Source organism: Ascaphus truei, chromosome 7 (genome assembly GCF_040206685.1).
Source record: "Ascaphus truei isolate aAscTru1 chromosome 7, aAscTru1.hap1, whole genome shotgun sequence".
In the NCBI taxonomy this organism is placed as follows: domain Eukaryota; kingdom Metazoa; phylum Chordata; class Amphibia; order Anura; family Ascaphidae; genus Ascaphus; species Ascaphus truei.
In genome coordinates this window covers 81,651,403-81,668,699 of record NC_134489.1, presented here as the reverse complement: position 1 = coordinate 81,668,699, position 17,297 = coordinate 81,651,403, and the positions used below count along the sequence as shown (strand labels likewise).

At 40.1% G+C, this 17,297-nt stretch overlaps 1 protein-coding gene across 5 annotated transcripts in view; it reads right to left on the bottom strand.

The window, feature by feature from the left end:
• Window positions 1-6,903: 6,903 nt before the first annotated feature.
• The window catches only part of KCNH7 (potassium voltage-gated channel subfamily H member 7), a 398,373-nt gene continuing 387,979 nt past the window's right edge, over window positions 6,904-17,297 (bottom strand). For all 5 annotated transcript variants that reach the window (XM_075609207.1, XM_075609205.1, XM_075609209.1 and 2 more), the window contains one exon: window positions 6,904-7,801. The gene's annotated coding sequence lies outside the window, so the exon portion shown is untranslated. The remainder of the gene's footprint in view (window positions 7,802-17,297) is intronic.

Genomic DNA, 17,297 nt, shown 5'->3' with positions numbered 1-17,297 from the left:
TACAGTACTTACAATATTTACATACAGTAGTAGGATAGAGTTGGGAAATCAAGTGCATGCTATAGGTACCCAAACAGGATCTTGTCCGGTTGGTTGGTTTACCTTACAAAATATAAGTACAATAAATTCAAGTTCCTTAAATCTGATATATTTTTTAATCATGCTTACATTACAAAGTTTATGTATTTGCAAACTTTTTTCCCCTGGAAACATTGAAATGCATGTTAGGTTTTTTTTTTTTTTTTAATTTGGATTTTGTTTGAGATTTGTACCATTCAGCAAATATTTTTGCCAATTCCTTTCTGTAGAAAGGGACAATTGGGGTGGGGGGAGGAGGGGAGGTGCAGCATTAAAAAAAACACAGATCAGGCACTATTTTTAAAAAGGTAAATTAAATTTTAGAATTCTTGGTAAGGAATGCAACAATTTTAGCGCACATGAATGTGACTAATAAATGTTGCCCTGTCTAAAGTTCATGATCTTTTTAAAGCTGCCTAAGCAGATTCAAACGAGGTAAATATGAAATATGCTACATAAAACAATTATCCGTGGGATTACATTTTATGCTTGAAGGTTTCCCCACTAAAGGCTGGAGAAAAATGTACTTTAATCCATGCATCTAGCTTTGCTGTGTTTCAGGACAGCATGGTCGCTGAAAGATTGGTAAAGTATTTAGGCTTCTATGAGAAGATAACCTATATCAAATGGTTCTGCCACTCAGCATGACAGAACACTCTATTGATATTGTTTTTAACACCATTTGTAAGGCAACATGGACAATGTCGTAGAAAGTTCAGAAACCTTTAAAGAGCATTTTTCTCATGAATGTTTAGCCATCAGCTTATATGCATTACTAAAACATTGTGAATAGAATCTGGCAACATGATTGTCACCAAGTCTTTTTATTGTATTTTTTTTATATGGAAATAATGGTGTTGCAAGATCTGACTGTTCTAATGTATAAGGATGCATGCATGCATTATTATAGAGCAGCATGACAATTAGAAGTTGGCAAATGGACAGTTGATTATCATTGATACTCAATAACTCGGCCTATATGTTTGTCATAACATGAATACAAATACTGTACTTTGCAACCTATTTATCAAAGTTCATGTGGGAAGTATGTGAGACCAGAGTTGAACTTGTTGCATTAGGAATACAGTTGGTATTGCATCTACCTTCAATTTAGGAATCTGGACTCATTAATGTAAAATTATAGTACCATTTTGTAGCCATCAAATGTGTGGCCCTAAAACAAATGAAAGGCTGATATTTTTAATGGATTAAAACTAGGTTTGTGTTTTTTTTACTTTCCTTATCACTGTCTTATATATTACTACCTAGCTTTCTTTTTATTGGGAGTTGGATTGATTTGGATTAAGTCAGCCTTTATAGCCCCTGTTGCAAATAAACACACGGAAGACATGTAGACTGAACAGTTTTAGAATGTTTAAACTTGTACTTCTAAGGGTTATGCACCAAGTGTAGTTTTAGCATGTTGGTTATATTCCTGCAATTATTTTCATTTGGTCTCATGCACATTGCACCTTGAATTGATCCAAACATGCATTTAGCTTTTCAAATTGATGGCCTTTTTTTTCATCACACACACTGAAAACCTACAATAGTTTTTTTTTTTTTTTTTGCTTTGAAAAACAATATTGATGTAAAAACTGCTACAATCGCAGGTGCAGCTTCACAGAAGACATTTAATGCGTTAAAAAGGTCTAATTGAACCAATGGCTGTGATGTGTTTAATATGTTAAAACTAGGCGATTGGTCCGTTAAAGAAAATTGGGTGAGTGGTCCACTCGTTAATGTCTTAATATGCCGAAGCAGTTAAGATTAACTTTGATTTGCTATTCTCAGTAAAGATCTCGATAGTCTTAAAGCTGTAGTTCAGTCATTTTTTTTATTTTTTTTATTTTTTTACTTCAATAGTTTCATGTGGGCAATCTCTAATTACCTAAAGAACTGTATAGCTGCCAGTCAATTCATTCTCCATGTATTGATAGGCGAAATTTGGTGACATAATTAGTGAAGGGATCTGTTTTTCTTCTGCTTCAGTCTCTCTGTGGAAGCTCATGAATATTCATGAGCACTCCTGCACTGACATGTGCTAGAGGGAGGGCAGGGCTGACAAAGGGGTATGCCAGGGCTTGTGAAAAGCCATGAAGGGGCAGTGCCTTAGCAAATGGTTGTTAAAATAGAATACAAGAAAATTGGTCTTTCAAAGTTGTTTTTTTAAAAACAGAAAATGCTAACAGTATTATTTCTTGCTACAGAACTGATTTATTAAAAAAAAACACATGCAGGATATTGACTGAACTGCAGCTTTAACATATTCTAAATTAGGTTTTTTTTTTTTGTATAACATTTTCATGTGTTAAAACAGTAACCAATAGAAAGCAAGATTAGGAACACTGAGCTGTTCTAAGTTATTACATAAAATTATGAATATATATATATATATATATATATATATATATATATATATATATATATATATATATATATATATATATATATATATATATAATTATTTTTTTTTTTTTCCCCAGCAGGGGGTCTGATTATTAAATGTTGCATGATTCTTCTGTTCGTTAAACTCCTGAAACAACCTTAAAGCAGCCATCCCCCAAGAGCCTATAACGTTGGCATCTTTCCCCTGCATTTTACATTTTAAAATAAATGTATTTGTTTAAAAGTAATGAATTTTTTTTTTCATCTGTAAGGGTTACCATGGTAACCTTTAGGCTGCACTGGACTCTGGGGAGAGCTTCATTTCAACTTCCCGTACACTTAATATTTCAAATGTTTACCTCCTGAACAGAGTATCAGATTATAACAAAACTATGTTAAAGGCAAGAAAAGCTCTATTAAAGTATGTACAAACATAAAAAAGAAAAAAAACACGGCAATCAGCAGGGACTGCTGCTTTAATGTCTACATCCGTTTTAGTTGAAAAATATTTTGTCTTAATAGTACAATATTTTTTCAGCCAATCGTGTACTAATTTAGCAGGGAAAAATCACTTATTTTGATTATAAGCTGTTCTTGGTTTCACAGCCCATTGTACTGTGCTGAGGAATATGTTGGTGTCTTATAAATAAATTATATAGGAACCAAACATCTGGTAGAATGTAGTGCAATGTTGGCACACAAGCCTCATTTTATTAGGAATATATAAGGCATAATAACCACATTGAACTACTGTTTGTATTATAAGGAAATATGCAGTATATCATGATTTTTGGAAGAGTATTATTAAAACTGCAGAGTTTGCAGTGATGGGGCATTAAGTGCAGTTATAATACAGCTGACAATTTGTGAATAATTACTAAATTGGTGTTCGTACAGCTTTCCATGGGTCATACATTAAGTATTCTGTATAGAGAAATGATGAGCTTGTATAAGCAGCTCATGTGAAATTAAGTTTAAGAAACTTGTTGCTGTGATGTATAGGTTATACCATTTTCCTTAATCATTTACAACTACGATTCTTATGGACTATACTGTGCTGATTAAATTAAATTGTTACAGCAGCATGGGTAAACCATTTCTGCAGTATAGTAAATGAGGCCCTTCGGTAAAACGTGCTAAGATTGCTCTAATTTTGTGAGTAAGAAGTCTTAATACAAAATTTGTACAGTATTTATTACTTAACAAACAAAGCTGTGATTTCTGAAAATTACTCTGCTGAAAGTACATCTTTTATTCCTTTTTTTTGTATTGCTTTTACTGTAAGTTTTTAATATAAAAATTGTGTCCCATATACACCAAATGATATTTCTTTCTAGTTTGCTTTTTCACACAGGTCATTTTTCACAGAGGGGGGAAACCTCCCTGGTTTCTGTTGCTGACATCATGCCATGTGATGTGAAGTTATTTTCATGTAGGAAGTCAGACCATATGGAATGAGAATACTGTATGCAGGACATGTGTTTTTTTTTTTTTTTTTCTCCATAGGGTAAAACTGGATATACTAAAACAAGACAAAAAGCCCTAGTTCTAACTAACTTGATATATACTGTAGTTAAATACTTATCTGTATATCTTCTCATAAGCAATGGTCATTTAGTTAAATTCTTTGGCCAAAGTCTTTTAAGCCTACTTGGCTGTGTGTATATGCTAAAACACCTAAGATCAAACCGGAAGCACGTGTTTATACTGTATACAGACATGCTATATACCATGCTATGCCTTTCTTTAATAATACATTAGAATGATGTATCATTTTATAAATTTGTCTCCTAATAAATGACCTTAGCCACATTAGAGTATCTTATCCTGAGTAAATGTGTGAGGGCTATGTATAAAATGTTGGTATAAGTGATTTTGTCTAAAAACGGACGCACAGGAAAAAAAGGTTAGTGCATCTCTGCCCCAGTGTATAAAACCAATGTTTGTGCTGTGCGTTAACGTCTTTTTCACAAAAGAATGACGCTAGGGAGTGGAAGTAGAGTTCGAATGTCTGTGACGCTCGTAAATGATATGCTGTATTAAACTACAAATGCCCAACTTGTGTGCGCCTTAAATGTCAAAATTGTCACTTATTTTTCCTTGGCATAAAAAACAAATGCAGGTTAACACAAACAATAATTAGTGCGTTCATATGTATGAGCATGACGCACACTATACAAATACTAAGAAATTGTGCACCGAATTCAAGAACATAAGGACATAGCAATATATGCCGCTAATTACTTTTTTGTTTGTGTGGTTTTTTTTTTTTAAACACTTAAAAAAATAAAAATCAAAAAACATTTTTATACATGACCCCGATAGCTTAATATGACACTACAGTATATAAACTTTCCTCGTTCATATAATAATGCTACAAATATTAAATTGTTTTGGAAAGTTTAGAACAAGACTATATATCATTTTCGTGCAAGAGTCTAAAAAAAAAAAAGTTTTGTAATTTTGTATCTGATAACAGATTTGTGCTACTGTTGGGACAATATTTTATTTGTACTGATTATAAGGTCAAACATGCCTGTGGCAATTGTGTGTAAACACACTAAAAGCATTTCACTGTTACATAAACTAATTTTGCATGCTGATCTATGTTACAGTATAGGGTTATTCTATTGCAGTTTAAATACTAACCCCCATACTGTGGGATATAGTACTACTGAATAAGCATTGAAAGCAACATGTTGCCACAAAGGAGTTTAAGGCAGCTTGTCGAAGGCAAATGTATGTAAAATGTTCCCTTTGTGAACAAATGGAGAACACAGTCCGATGTTTAAAGCAGGCTTTAAATGTGACTACAGCACAATTGCATTCCTGGTTTGCAGCAGAGAACTTCTTACCTGAGTCATCTTTATGCAATATGCTGTGAATCTACTTTCCTGTGCTGGAGAATATTTTCGCCCCATTCATTTAGTTGAAGCTAATCGCAAAAACCAGCATGCACAAGCGGCTTCACAGCATATTAAAAGGCACATTTAAGAGACTCCACAACCACTTAAAAGATAGTTGAGAAATGTCATCTCAAATGTCAGTCCAGTGTGTATGCACCTATGCAGGAGAAGGTGTTATTTGTAAAGTCAACATAGAACTCCCTTTTTGCTGTGCCTGTTTTAAGTTACAAAAATATTGTAAAAGGTGCTTGGAAATCATATACAAAACCTACATATTAATACATATCCCAATAGTTTAAAACCCAGGTAAACATATAACATTTAGTTATGTCTAAACTAAAAACCAAGATGCAAAATGAATTTAAAGCACACAAAATCTTAGGCACAAAATTCAGAACGCAGTATTAACAGATCCATCCTGTGTTGAGATGGGTGGATGTTTCAAAATTTGAGTTGTAAATGGTTTACTGTTTTCAACCAACATTTTATTCATGGTGCGCCAAAAATGTAGATATTCTATTTCAAATGTTTACACATTCAATACGCCCAGAAGTTCCAGATGCTTGTACCCAAAAAGGAGCACACCTGAGATGTATGCTAGAATGTAAATGCGTAGTGCTAAAGACCGGTAACAGAAAATAATATTGAATAAAGAATGCTTGTAGAAGGACACCCAGGATAAATACTTGATTGAAGACAACAGGTATTGGGTGTAAAATCCTGGATAGTGATCTCAGCACATAGTGAGAAATTGACACACATTGGCTCCGGGAATCATAAGCATATAATTCACCCTAAGATAATACCAAAATGTCATAGAAATCATAGCCAGAAACGTTGGTGGGGCTTTTTTGCCCTGTTCTTGTCCTCATGACCATTAAATAATTATTTTTTTTCATGGGAAACGCACTCTCCTGTTTATTTCTCTATGGACATTTGTTGTAGTGCTCCACCATTCTCCCTTTTTCTCTTGAGATGTATGCTAACATGATATGCAAAGTATGTTTAAATTACTCCTATTAGCATATAGCATATTTCCTTGATTCTAAGACGCACCTTTTTCCCCGTTTTCACATGTCTGAAATAGGTGTCTTAGAATCGATGTTTAAAAAAAAAAATAATAACCTGCTAGGGGGTGCTGCAGAAGAAAGAGGGAGCTGCAGCTTTCAGTGTTTTACCAAAAGGCGTGGTGGCTGGCTGCTTGAACCATGGGCCCTCCCCCTGTGACTCACAGTTGATGTTGGTTGCTTGTTGGTTTGAAGGTCTGCCCCCCCTGCGACACATAGATGATTTCAGCAGTGCGGCTGCAGGCACCACGAGCCCATTGCAACTCGCGGCTGCCAGCACAATGAGCCCAATCCCCCCCCCCCCTTCCCCTCTGCTACTCACAGTGGTGCGGCGGCGGCACCACGAGCGAAGGACCCGCCCCCCCCCTGTGTTCTGTGTGTGTCCCTCCATTTCCCCCCTCATCCCTTCCCTCAATTCTCTCCCTCCTTTCCCCCTTCCCTCCATTCTCTACTCCCCATCCATCCAACCATTCTCTCTCCGCTCATCCGTCACTGTCTCTCCCCCCATTCTGTGTCTGTCTCCCCCCATTCTGTCTGTGTCTCTCTCCATTCTGTGGCTCCCTCTCTAGTTTAGATACATGTATGCTATTGTCTGCTAGTTAAAAACAAATTCTGCACATTTAATATAGTGGGGTTTCCCCCCCCCCCCCCCCATTTTTAATTAAATCAAGGGTGCGTCTTAGAATCGATGGCATCTCAGAATCGAGGAAATACTGCAGGCCTGCACAACTCCAGTCCTCGAGGGCTGAAGTAGGGATATCCTGAAAACCTGGCCTGTTTGAGGCCCTCGAGGACTGGAGTTGTGCAGGCCTGAAATAGGGTATTTGGCAGGTATCTCAGGTTTACTCCTTTTTGTGCGCAGGTGTCTCCATGTATTTTTTGAAGGTGGATTTGAAGGGATATATATCACACAAATCAAATGGGTGGTGTTGGCAGCAGCTAGTGGTATTGCATACACTCGAATGCAGGTAGGCGAATGTCACTTGTTAAAACCAACCAGCGAATATACACGGCTGCCAAGAAACGCCAAGGTAGCAGCAAATTGGAATGTTGACAAAAAATAAAAAAAATCAAACCACTGTGTGATATAGCAATGCTTGTTACACACATGCCTTGTTCAGAACCTCATTTCAAAGTAGTGGCACTAACACAGAAGGAATGCAAAAAAACATGTGTCATGGAGTCTGTTGCTTGCATCTGGTGCTATTGCTCTTTCATTCAACTAGTGTTATTCTAGGTTTCTTTTGGTGTTTACACACCTGCCCTCCTCTTCCCTTCAGCTTTACATTCTTCAGGCTTTGATAACATAGCAAATACATGTGAATGGTCAAAAATGAGTATTTGACCTGATGCAATGGTAATCTGTAAATACAATACACAGGAGCTTACTTTGGACAAATAAACAAATATACGAATATTAATACACATTACAACATTGTTGGTGTATATAGAATGCAATCACAGATTTAAAAAATGTAGGACTGTCCTGTACACAAGTTGAAAATGTAGTTTTATATAGAACATTTGTTTTAACACACTACATCATTTACATTTTGTTATATAAAGCTAGTGCATATAATTAGATTGAACAAGCGTTAAAAAAAATGCATGTAATTTTGTATTCTACCACGATATGTTAAAAAAAAAATAACCATATCCCAATATTGTAGTATACATATTAAAAAAAATAGCAATTCTTTATGAAAATGAAGTATGTCTGTGAACGGTGATTAAAATGAAAAGCAGGTGTTATACGGAATATGTAAGGGGCCATTATATTATGTAAGTTGCTTTTCTGAACTTTCTAACCTATATCCTACTAATAAATGATCTTAACCACAAGTAGAAAAGTACAGGGTCAAGGAATTGTAAGCCTTGCCCTTTTTATATTCAGCCTTGGTTAGATTGTGTTAAGAAGGGCCCTAATGGTATACTGTACATGCAAACAAACTTATCCCTGCTGGATGCATATAATGCAATGATCAAAAAATAAATATTGTTATTTTGTTGAAATAACTGATATGAGCATATACTGTAAATTTTGTTCATTTTTTTTTTTGCTGTTGCTGGTTTTCTCATCGAAATAGGTGATTAGATCAAGAATAGTAGAAATTTTAAAGCTGCAGTTCAAGCTGTCGTTTAAAAATTGTTTTCATTAAATATGTGCATCAATACAATCTATACACTGACAAGTGATTAGCTAAATTGCTGATCGATCCGTTCTCCTGTAATCGATTGATGAAATTCGGCTGGGGGTTCACTAAAGACATCTTGGGTAATCTACTGCACTGACAGCCAATGTCAGTGAGGAAGATCATGTGATCAGGCAGGTACTAGATTCAATTGGTTCACTGCTAGAGGGCAGGGCTCAAAAAGGTGATGCTGTTTCAGAAGGGGAAGGGGATGTGACTTTGTAAATGGTTGCTATAGGAACAAAAATGCCTGTTACATTAGAATACATTAAAAATGTCTTTAAAATTGTTTTTTATTTTATTTTTTAAATGCTACAAGTATTTTCTCATAGTACAGAACTGATTTTTTTTTTAAAAACACGTAGCATTTTGCTTGAACTGCAGCTTCAAGCATGTTGTATATTTTTATGATTTACAATATTTTATTAGGGCCAACTAGAAAAATTGGTGATGGCGACAATTAGATTCTCTGGGCCAGATTCACTAAGCACCATTAATTCTGGGTAAATAATATTAACGAACGTTATTTTTCCTAAGTTTAACTCAAATCTACTAAGCTTATTATATGCAAAAACAAAGTACTTTATATCTAATCGGCATATGGCTAACGGTGGGTTAATTTAGCACTACCTCGTGTAAAATAACCTGACAATGCTGTCTTACCCAAAGTGGTGTTAGCTTCCTCCAGAGCCCAAAATATAAGCAGAGTTTTTTTTGATAATTTCCATTTTATCATGATTTTTTTTTTAATTTTGTAATATTCTCAATTAGAAAAAAAAAAATTTCCCCTCCCCTCACATTTTTGGATTTTTTTTAAAACTTTGGAATCCCTGCTTCCCGAGATACAGGCTCCGTTATGGGGTGCTGGTATCTCCTATGCATTTGATTTCCATGGTCGTGGGACATTTAAATGCATATCAGATACCGGCACCCCATAACAGGGCCTGTATCTCAGGAAGCAGGGGATACCCAGACCTGAAATCAATGCGGTTCTGCTCCGGAGACCCCCTGCTCATCTACACTTGTATTAAAACCCAATTTTTTTTTTCAATTCGTTAACTTAGCGGATATCCGCTAAGTTAATGAAGCTGCTTTAATGTAATTTTTATTTTATAGAGTGCGGGAGCAGGGCGTCTCCTGAGCTGAACCGCTTTGATTTCAGCCTCGGGGACCCCTTGCTTCCCGAGATACAGTCCCTGGTATTTAAATCCCCCCGGTTACTTCACGCGGACGCTTTAAAAATGGCGGCGGTACCGGCACCCGATGCCCCATACCAGGGGCTGTAACTCGGGAAGCAGGGGTCCCTTAGGAAGAAATCAAAGTGGTTCAGCTCAGGGACCCCCTGCTTCCCGAGTTACAGGCCCTGGTATGGGGCATTGAGTGCTGGTATCGCTGCCATTTTTAAAGCGTCTGCGTGACGTAGCCAGGGGATTTAAATACCAGGGACTAACTCGGGAAGCAGGGGTGTCCCCGAGACTGAAATCAAAGCAGTTCAGCTCAGGAGACCCCCTTCTCCTGCACACTATTAATAAAAATTACATTAAAGCAGCTTCATTACCTTACCAGATATCCGCTAAGGCAATGAAGGGGTTAAACACCAGTGCCATGTTTATTGTGGGTAGCGGGAGTCGGTGAAGGTGGCATTTGGTGCTTGGTGAGTGTTTAGGCCTTGCGTGGGGCTTGCGAATGTACTTAACCCCATCATTACCTTAGCGGTTAATACCGCTAAGGTAATGAAGGGGTTAACCGCTACCAACCCAGTAGGCCTAAACACCCATCCTTGGGGCTAATACCCCCTTCACCCACCACTGCTACCCACAATACAAACAAATACACACAACAGCCTTACTAGCCACCTCCTAGGCCACCAAAAACCATTACAATATTTAATAAACAATACACAACCCACCCCCTGTGCCACCATATAAAACCATTATTTATATTTTTAGACACAGGATTAATACCACAGGCCGGTGGGGGTCACCACGGGTGACCGCAGGCCCCACAATTCACCCTGGGGTTTCCCATGGGTGTCTGGGGGCCCTTGGGTGGTCCCCATGGATGTCTGGGGACCTCCCGGTGGTCCCTGTGGGTGTCTTGAGGTCCCCGGGGCATGCCCACGGGTGTCTGGGGTCCCTCGGATGGTTCCCACGGGTGTCTGGGGGCCCCACGGGTCCCTGGTTCCTCCCTGCAGGTGTGCGTGGGTCCTCGGGTGGTCCCCGTGAGTCCCCGCTGGCCTCCGTTACCATTCCTGTATTTAAAAAAAATAAATCATGGACTACATTTCAATAAATACGCCTCCCCCCACCAAACACATACAGTACAGTAATGTGCAAAATAACACTATTATCCAGATATGGATAATAGATTATTTGCCCATTATTAAACACAATATTAGCCAGGCAGCATAAATAAAGTAAATAAAAACCATTCTACTTACACCTGCCAACATGAAGGGTGTCCTCGTCAGCATAATGCAGGGCCATGTCCTCTGATGCCAGCAACAATACATAAAAAATATCTAATGGCGCCTAACCCCTAAAATGACCTTAGCGGTTAATAACAGCTATAGTAATTAAGGGGTTAATCCACCCTCCCCCACTACCCACCCAAGAGGCCTAACCACCCACCCCGGAGCCGCTATACCCACCCTGTACCCATTGAGTGGAATAGTAGTACATCATACCCATATAATATGGGCATGATAAACTACTATAGCAGTCAATTGTCACCATAATACAAAAGCATGATTGTCAAAAATACACAATAATCAAACATATACAACAAGCACCTAAACACCCAGAAACAAAAATTAAAAGCACTAGCCAACCAATCAATTAAATAAAACCACAAACAAATCAATTAAATAAATCACACCACTAGCCCCAAAATAAATGTAATAGCTAAAAGCACTAACCAACACAACAATGAATTAATACAACCACTAGACAACAACAATTTAAACCATTAGCCAACAAAATACATCTTAATATATAAATCTGAAAGTTGTGGGGTTGTAGATGTGGCCAATCAGATTGCTCCGTATCCCTGCCCCGCCCCGCACACCTCTCATTGGCCTGCGTGGCTCTATGGCTCTGATGTCACCCAACTGCCACTCTCTTCTCCTCCTCACCCAACTGCCACACACACACACACACACACGCACAAGCACCCGGCCACTGTCCTCTTCACCCAGCTCACCTCCCCACCCTAACCCCCCAGCTCACCTCCCCACCGGCTCCCCCCATCACCCGCACCACCAGGCTCTGCCGCTCCCGTCTGTCCCACTCACCCCCTGCGGCCTCCTCCTTCACACGGCCGCTTCTCGGTGAGGGTCGGCCAGAATGGAGCAGCTCGAGCCCGCCTCTGGTTCCTCTGCCCGGCTCTGCTCCCGCTACATGGCCGCTGTTCCCGCCGCACTCTCGGCTCCTTCTGCCTTTGCCGGTGTACGTTGCGGATGGCGGCGGAGGAGGGTGGGGGGTACAGCGCCCGAGAAAGCCGCCGCTGAGTGCCGCGCGGGGGGCAGGGCCTGCGCCCAAGAAAGCCATCGCTGAGCTCCGCACGGGACTGCAGGGGGGTGGGGCCTGCGCCCGAGAAAGCCGCCGCTGAGCGCCGCACGGGACTGCGGGAGGGCAGGGTCTGCGCCGAGAAAGCCGCCGCTGAGCGCTGCGGCGGGGCCTGCGCCTGAGAGCCAACGCTGAGCGCCGCACGGGACTGAGACCTCTGTGTGTGTGTGTGTCTCACTGTTTGTGTGTGTGTGTGTGTGTCTCACTGTTTGTGTGTGTGTCTCACTGTTTGTAAGTGTGTGACACTCTGTGTGTGACTGTGTGTGTGTGTGTGTGTGACACTGTGTGTGTGTGACACTGTGTCCCCCCCTCCTGTACACTGCCCCCCCTCCTGTCCACTGTCCTCACCCCCCCTCCTTTCCACTGTCCCCACCCCCCCTCCTGTCCACTGTCCCCACCCCCCCCTCCTGTCCACTGTTCCCCCCCTCCTGTCCACTGCCCCCCCCTCCTGTCCACTGTCCCACCCTCCCTCTGGGGGGGGAATGGAGAAAGAGGAGGAGCACAGAAATAGGGGGAGAGGAGGGAGCAGGAAGTTTAACTCACTGGCAACGCCGGTTATATCAGCTAGTCATTAAATAAAAATACAAAGCAATCTGAAAAAAAAAATCCCAATTCAAAACAATTTAATCTAAACAATAAAAATAAATAGAAAATATAACAGTCAAAAGAAGAAATGCATTTGCCAAAAAATGCATTAGCTCCCATTGTATTCATCTGTACCATAAACAGACGCAGATTAATACATTAGTAGTCAATGGGCAATGAAAAACAAACAAATAAAAATCCAATCAAAAAAACTGTAAAAATAAAAGTACATACATTCAATATTTATCTTAGCTTTAGAAGCGTTGGGGATTTAGAATCTCGGGGATTCAGGAATCTCTCGTCCGATGATGTCACGAAACACAATCCAATGAAGAAAATCAGGAACAGGTAACCAAAATCTTCTCTTTAATCTTCCATCATCTTCTTGTTTCTTCATCTGTGATTATTTCTTTCATTTCGTTATCTTCTTACTTCATCTGTTAATTCAATACACCCATGCTAAATCCACGATCTTAACCCGACGGCTTCTTGACCTTAAATAAGCCGTCATGGCCTTAAATATGGCCTGTGATGTCACATTTGGGCGGCAAATGGTTCCCATGCCATCTGATTGGCTGTGAAAACCATGTGCTTTTTTTTTTTTTTTAATTGGGTGATGTCATGTAAAGGGACTGAATCAGTCAATCAGAATGGTTGTGCTTCCTTTCCCTTTAATATGTATGACGTCACTAAATTTAAAATGGCTGCCCTCACATGGTACTTCAGCCAATCAGATTGTGAGAACTATGTCCCCAATGTGATTGGTTATAGTAGACCACGTGATAGAGTAATTCTTGGGAAGGGATGAGACGTGATCCAAAGGGAGTCATATGGTCGACTACAACCAATAAGATTGGAGATATAGTTCTCACAATCTGATTGGCTAAAGTACTACGTGAGGGCAGCCATTTTAGATTTAGTGACGTAATGTTAAAGGGAAAGGAAGCACAGCCATTCTGATTGGCTGGCTTAATTCCCTTTACATGTCACCCAACAAAAAAAAAGCACATGGTTTTCACAGCCAATCAGATGGCGTGGGAGCCATTTGCCGCCCAAATGTGATATTAAAAGCCTTATTTAAGGCCATGGCAGCTCATTTGAGCTCAAGAAGCCGTCGGGTCAAGATCGTGGATTTAACATGGGGTGTATTGGATTAACAGATGAAGAAAGAAGAAAAAGAAATGAAAGAAACAAGAAGATGATAGAAGATTAAAGAAAGAAGATTTTGGTTAGCTGTTCCCGATCTTCACGGGTGATGGCGTTAGATTGTGTTTCGTGACATAACCGGACGAAAGATTCCTGATTCCCCAAGATTCGGAGGGCTAACGCTTTAAAAAAAATTAAGGTAAGATAAATATTGAATGTATGTACTTTTATTTTTTTATATTTTTCATTGCCCAATGACTGCTAATGTATTGATCTGTGTCTGTTTAGGGTACAGATGAATACAGTAATAGCCAATGCATTTTTTGGCAAATGCATTTTTTCCTTTGACTGTTATATTTTCTATTTATTTTTATTGTTTAGATTAAATTGTTTTGAATTGTGATGGCTTGAATTTTTGTTTCCAGATTATTTTGCGTTTTTATTACATTATGTATTTTATTGGCTAATGGTTTAAATTGGTGTTGTCTAGTGGTTGTATTAATTATTTTTTGTGTTGATTAGTGCTTTTAGCTATTACATTTATTTTGGGCCCAGTGGTGTGATTTATTTAATTGATTTGTTAGTGGTTTTATTTATTAAATTGTTTTGTTAGTGGTTTTATTTATTTAATTGATTGGTTAGTGGTTTCATTTATTTAATTGCTTGGTTGGCTAGTGCTTTTAATTTTTGTTTCTGGGTGTTTAGGTGCTTGTTGTATGTTTGATTATTGTGTATTTTTGACATTCATGCTTTTGTATTATGGTGACAATTGACTGCTATAGTAGCTTATCATGCCCATATTATATGGGTATGATGTACTACTTTGACACTCAATTGATACAGGGTGGGTATAGTGGATCCGGGGTGTGTGGTTAGGCCTCCCGGATGGATTGTAGGGGAGGGTGGATTAACCCCTTAATAACTATAGCTGTTATTAACCGCTAGGGGGTTAGGGGCCATTAGATATTTTTTATGTATTGTTGCTGGCATCGGAGGACATGGCCCTGTAGTATGCTGACAATGATGCCGTTCATGTTGGTAGGGGTAAGTAGAATGGTTTTTAGTTACTTAATTTATGCTGCCTGGCTAATTTTGTGTTTAGTAATGTGCAAATAATAGTTATTTTGCACAACACTGTACTGTATGTGTTTGGTGGGGGGAGGTGTATTTATTGAAATGTAAGCCATATTTTTTTTTAAATACAAGAATGGTACCGCAGGCCAGCGGGGACCAGCCGAGGACCCATGAGGACCAACTGAGGACCCACAGACACCTGCAGGGAGTACCCAGGGACCCCTGTGGTGTCCATGGGGACCACCTGAGGGCCCCCAGACACCCGTGGGGGTGACCCAGGGACCACCAGACACCCGCGGGGACCACGGACACCTGCGGAGACCACCTGGAGGCCCACAAATCATAGCAGGGACCACCCGAGGTCCCCAAAACACCTGTGTGAACCCCCACAGGGTGCACTGTGGGGCCTGCAGACACCCGTGGGGACCACCCGGGGACCACCCGGGGACCCCGCCAGCCTGTGATATTAATTCTGTGTCTAAAAATATAAATAATGGTTTTATGTGTGGGCACAGGTGGTGGGTGGGTTGGGTAATTGTTTATTAAATATTGTAATGGTTTTTGGTGGCCTAGGAGGTGGCTAGTAGGGCTTTTGTGTGCATTTTTTTGTATTGTGGGTAGCGGTGGTGGATGAAGGGGGTATTAGCCCCAAGGATGGGTCTTTAGGCCTACCAGGTGGGTAGCGGTGGGGGTTAACTCCTTCATTGCCTTAGCGGTTAATACCGCTAAGTCCACCCGCAAGCCCCCCGCAGGGCCTAAACAACCACCAAGGGCCAAATACCACCTTCACCCACCCTTGCTACCCACAATAAGCATGGCACTGGTGTTTAACCCTTTCATTGCCTTAGCGGTTAGCCGCTAAAGTAATGATGTAGCCTGTAAATGCATTTTTCATGCATCAGATTCATGCTGGGGGTGTCCGGTACTGGTATTAATGGGTATCAGCTCCGTAGACCCCCGGCATCAATCCGATGCAGGAAAAATGCATTTTTTTTTCTAAGTGCCCTCTCGCCGCTACTCGGCAACTTCTCACCACCCTCACGCCGACTTTTTCTGGCGAGATGATTTTGAGAGGAATTCTCAATTCTAGAACGGCGATCAGACTCGATTAGCTGATCGGGGCTACTTGAATTGAGCGAGTTTCCGAAACTGCCGATGAGTGCCGAAAAATGGTTTATCGCCGCGCGTCTGTCAATTTTTTTTCGGCAACAACAAAAAACGGCGATTTTTGCTCTTATCGCTGCCTTTTCGCTGCTTACTGAATAGCAGTAGGATTTTTTTGCGAAAAGCTGTCGAAAAGCGGCTTTTCACTGCTTAGTGCATAGGCCCCATAATCTTTGCTATGTATTTGTAATGAAGTTAGTTACCGTGTAAATAATGTACTTACTTATTGAAATGTTTTGAAGAGTATAAAACAGGGGCGGCCAACTCCAGTCCTCAAGGGCCACCAACTGGCCAGGTATGGGGGATATCCCGGCTTCAGCACAGGTAGCTCAATCAGTGACTCAGTCGAAGACTGAGCCTCTGATTGAGCCACCTGTGTTGATGCTGGGATATTGTTAAAACCTGACCCGTTGGTGGCCCTTGAGGACTGGAGTTTCCCACCCCTTGTATAAGACAACAAAATTATTACACACTGTAGGTATGAAATGTCTCCTTTGAACAGAAGAACTTGAATTGTGGAAGTACACAGACGATAATCTATGTTACAGTGGAAAGTATTGTTTATTTTGGCATGCACTAAACATACTTAAACCAATATGCAAATAACTAGGCAGCTTTTCTTTACTCTTCCCTCTAGTGATGTACTTCAATATGCAATAACTATACTATTCATGTGAATAGTCAAATAAATCCCAAAATCCAATCTCTGGTGTCATCATTAGTAACATGTCCTATGCTGAATGAAATATTAAACACACATTTGTGCAACCTTTCAACTGCAAAGGGGTCTGGGAAGTTTGCATAGTGCAGAAGCAACACCTCGTCTGCCCTTCCAGCAATAAAGGACTTAATACCACCCACAATGAGATAAGAGTGAGTAAGCACACCATGTACCACCCTCTGAAGTGCCTTGTTCTCCATGGAGACGGTATGTGTATATACACAAGTTTGCAGGTTCAGTTCCAGCCTTGGCCATATACACACACTTTGTATAATCTTGGGGAAGTCAGATGTGTCTCTCCCTGCTTCAGTTTACATTAGGGTTGCCACATTTATGTTTTTAAAATACGGGACGCCGTATGTGATCAAGGATTTGCAAATGCTTCAAGCTGAATGGTATCTCTGGCCTGA